We start from the raw sequence: 5,005 nt of genomic DNA, 5'->3' as shown, positions 1-5,005 counted from the left end.
TGTGCATTTCTCTTATTGCTCACTCCCAGACATATAAACGTGTCCGTCTCTCTGCTTGAATGCCTCATACGCATTATTACAGTATCTGTCAGTGTACTCGTCTATCGCCACTTCAATTACGAAAACCGTAACTTAAAACTCATCAGACTAGCAGCGCGCCATTCTGACCTGAGATCAGATTCTAAAAATGTCTTCTATACATCCTGACAGTGTTCTGAAAAAGCTATGTTTCTATGTCAGTCGTTCTTTGATTTTTCAAAAAAGAGCAGACCTACAAGCTCGTAGCGCGCCACCGAGTGGCGTGCTACGAGCTTGTAGGTCTGCTCTTTTTTGATAGCTAAAGCATAACATAATGCTAACACCAAAAGGGGTTCCCGCCCAGTTAAGTGTTTAGGCTTCTGTCTTTAAGCAGGTACGAGAAATACAGAGAAGTGATCGGATTTTCTGAAACACAGGGCGCATCCCCGCATAATTATAATCATGCAGTGGGGTATAACAGTGGTCTAGAATCGTATTTCTCTTAGTATTTACCGTATCCGTAACTGTGCTGGTACATTTTAGATATGATTCAAATTACCAGTACAATGAGAGCCGCCTCTGGGGTGTATATTTTCCACATCGCTGATAGCTCTGTGAGTGTAGCTCTTTGTTTGCTATATCCATCCACTCAGAGGGTGGTATATACATGCAGCCAATAGAACAATGGCTGTGAATTCTCACAGCAACCAATAAGGTCATCAAAGTATAGTACTATGAATTCCAGATCTGGTGAACAATGAGACTGTGGGGCACGGGTTCTCCGGGGACCTCCACGGGCCCTTGGGGTGGAGTTCCAGGGGGTCCCCTGCAAAATATGTTTTTGACAAACCTTGAACCTTTTTTAAACTTGTATAATGTTTTAGATATTTAGTTTGTTTGTTTGTTTGTTTGTTTTACACAGAAGTTCTTATTGTGTCTCTGGCATAAAGTATTTTCAGATGGGGATCCATGGGGCACATTTTGGGGGTCCTTGAAATGAAAATGTTTGAGGATAGGATGTATGGAAATATGAAACACCCCCCAGACACTGCTCTGATCGTCTCTGTTTGCTTAGTTAACCCATTTTGGGCGGGAACCCCTTTTGGTGTTAGCATTATGTTATGCTTTAGCTATTGAAAAATAGCAGATCTACAAGCTCATAGTGCGCCACCGAGTGGCGCACTATGAGCTTGTAGGTCTGCTATTTTTGAAAAATCGAACGACTGACATAGAAACATAGCTTTTTCAGAAAACTGTCAGGATGTAGAAGACATTTTTAGAATCTGATCTCAGGTCAAAAGTTAAAACACAGAAAAGCCCTCCAGTGTTTTTGTTGGGCAACGGCCAGAACCTTCTATAATTGTATAATGTGAACATGTAAGATCATCTATTCTCGCTGAATTTGCACGACCATGTTTTAAAGTCGGCCGGTTGCCAAGGCTCCATGCAAGAATTACAGTCAACGATGCAAGTTAAGGGTTTTTATTTCTCCCGAAACCTCCTCCACCAAACTACAGTCCAGCTTTTTTACAGTGCAAAAACAATATTTCAAATAGAAAAGAATATACTGGTGGGGGGGGGGGGGGGGGGGTTCTGTGTGTGTGCGTGTGTGTGTGTGTGCATGTGCGAGTGCGTGTGTGTAGGACACGGCCTGCCCTGTGACATGTCATACGACAAAATAAATAACTATTAAAAAATAAATCAGACAGTGGGCAATATGACTATACTTTGAGAAAATGTGGCCTAAGGTTCACACCGGAGAATAAGATACTGTATATAGGGTCTGTATACAGTATAATGCACAGTTAGGAGCCATTCCAAAGGATCATGTATACAGTATGCTCTGCCAGTTACATTACATTACCTGAAGGAAATTAAAGCCAGTAGTTTTTTAGATATATTGTTTGGCACCAAATAAAGTGAACCAACCACCCGACTAACATAGCCATCATAGAGCAAGTGGGGCTAAAAATACAACAAATCTGGGACATATTGCACTTGGTTCTGTGCCGATAGCTCCGAAACTGCATGGCCTGAAATAATTGCTGAAAAACAGGACGAATAATAATATGATAGTGAGTGTGCTTTCAGCAGTGATGAATGATTCAGTATGATTAGTCACAGTGTGCTATATACATGCCCTGGGCCTTAACGGCAGTCAAACTCTCACGCTGTGTCACCTTGCTCAATTTGCTGAGTCTTCATTTATTTTGGTTGTGTTAATATCTCTCTCTAGGTCGTCCTCAGACGAGCCCGTTAATATGGGGGGTCCTTGAAATGTAAAAAGCTTTGAGAACCCATGTATAAATTGAACAGAGCCATTAGTATCATTGGTAACACCTGTGAAGTAAGTAAGCCAAATTTCTTTCCAATAATATGGTTGCTGTGCATAGAGCAGAAAACTCAAGGACAAAGTCACAAACAGACATAGCAAGTACTAGACGCCTCTTCCGGCTCTGGGGCGTGTGTTCCCGAAGCATAGCATTCCTTGCGAAGCATAGCTGAAACTAAGTGTTGACCGTTTGTCACACTAAACTACTTGCCGGAACCCAATTGCTACCCTCCACAGGAGAACGGTAAAAATCAGTCCAAGGTTTTCAATTTAAAGGTCTATTAATTGGTAAGCAGTATACTGTAGGTGTGGTTCCTATCAACATAAAACACAAAACATAGCAGTGTACATATTAATTGGATTCTTAAATTACCCGAAACATCACACAAAAAATACATCAATATCCATATTGTCTAAACAAATCAATTCTACAGAAAATATAATCAATTAATTCAGCAACTTACTTTAGATGCACGCACACCGAGCAAAGACTGCATACTGAGGTTACAAACAAAAACTGCACTGAAAGTGCTCTGCTGTACTGGGCAGCAGGTGAGACTAGTAATGTCAATTGGCACTGATTAGAAAGGGGAGAAGATAGGTTCGCACTGACCTGGGCTGTACCATTAGTGAAGGGGGAAACAGTAAGGCCTTCTTTTGAACAATAGCGGAAGCATGAGTGGAAGCTTGTCAAGCTTCCGCGAGCGTAACGTAAGCCCCAGAAAAGACGTGCTGTGACGTCACTTGAGCAGCGAGTCAGCGACGCAGCGTGCCTTCAGCACACTTCCGCCTCCTTTTGCACACACATGGCTCCAACGAACTGCAGCGGCCAATGAGACACCTATTGTTTTTGGAGGGCTATCCCCTTCTATATACAGGTTTAATGTTTGTTTGTCATATTGTCTCTTTATTGTTAATGGCATTTAATATTTGTGTTGGCACCGTTTGTTTTACATCATCATTACATCACCTAATCAACATGAGTTAGACTTCACACGGGTGTGATTTTTTTCTATGGTCACAAATACAGGGCACACTGGACAGGAAAGGGCATTAATGACCTAGGAAGGGCACATACTGTAGGACAGCTAGGGGAAAAGGCCAATATCGTGACATATTGAAACATGGAAATTCTCAAGCAAAGTATAAAGCACTTCAAAATTGTACCTGAGTAAATGTAGTTAGTTTCACCACTGCAAGGTTGTCCAGGTGAAATACTTGATAAGTTCGTAAGCTACCCTTCCTTTGACCCGCCGTACTGCCTCACACACACCCTCATGATCCAACAAAAACAAACACACACACACACACACACACACACACACACACACACACACACACACACACACACACACACACACACACACACACACACAAACATTTTTTTTCCCCAACACACTCATTCACACAGGAAGGGTAAACATCCAAAGGTAAGGTACTTATGAAAGAGGTCTGTGTGTGTAACTCACTTTTCCATCACATACGGCATGGAAAACAAGTCGCCACTCAAGCAAATGAGCGTTCTAGGAAGGCGACCCTAAAACCAATCTCTCACAACTTATTTCTTCTGGCACTATTAGAATCCAGTGCAGTGTTTCAAAGTCTTTAAACAGCAAAATCTATATAATTAATGGGTGTGTAAAGCGGTAAGTTTTTGTTAGTATTTTGCTAAAAGGTTCAAGCTGTACAGTTTTTTCCGAGTAATCATTGCTTTAGTGTTAGTTTGTTCTATACAGCCTGGATATTTTGTGTCGGAAACTATACTTTCGAGGCTGCAGTGATTGTCTGACCACAATATCCTGTAGTGTGAGGGGTCCACAGAGCCAATCTTAGCTGCCTCTCATTCTGCTTACAGATGGGGGCCACTCCAATCAACTTTTACATTATCTGGATGATTACATCACTATACTGTCCGAGTAGCACAGCGGGAGTGACGTGCGACAAAAGGATTTTTGACCTGACGACCGGTCATGACAACCTTTGGAGAGCATTGGTCAGCTGAGGCATGTTGACATGTGGCAATAACACGACTGTCAGTATGACGTGTCTGCAGATATATCACAACAACCCCTTCTTACATTGCGTTGCATGCTTGTATTGTCTGTATAGATGGGCTATTTTTACACAATGTCCGCCCGTCTACATGCCCAGAATAGGGACGCTATGTGGTTGAGGGGGAAATTGTTGGGATTTGATTGGTCTTGGCTCTCTTGTCGGGGGAAAGACTTGTTTGTGTTCTGATAGGAATAACATCATATTCATAATATATCCGTTGATGGTGTCGTGGAACCACATGTACCACATCTCCTCTGGGACCAAGCTTCTGTCCTGTGACTCCTACTTACTGTCTGTCTGTCTGTCTATGGTAAATGGTAAATGGTGCATTTATATAGCACCTTTATCCAAGGCGCTTTACGATTCTACATTACATACTGTACAGCGATTGAGGCGGAAGCCATGCAAGGTACTAACCAGCACATCTGGAGCAATTTGGGGTTCAGTGTCTTGCCCAAGGACACTTCGACATGTAGACAGGAGGAGCGGGGAATCGAACCGCCGACCCATGGATCATTGGACGACCTGCTCTACCTCCTGAGCCACAGTCGTCTGTCTGTCTGTCTGTCTGTCTGTCCTGATTTCTTGTTTTCCTACCGT

Source organism: Protomyctophum bolini, assembly GCF_963924005.1.
Source record: "Protomyctophum bolini genome assembly, chromosome: 5".
Lineage (NCBI taxonomy): Eukaryota > Metazoa > Chordata > Actinopteri > Myctophiformes > Myctophidae > Protomyctophum > Protomyctophum bolini.
Note: the sequence above shows the minus strand (reverse complement) of the source record.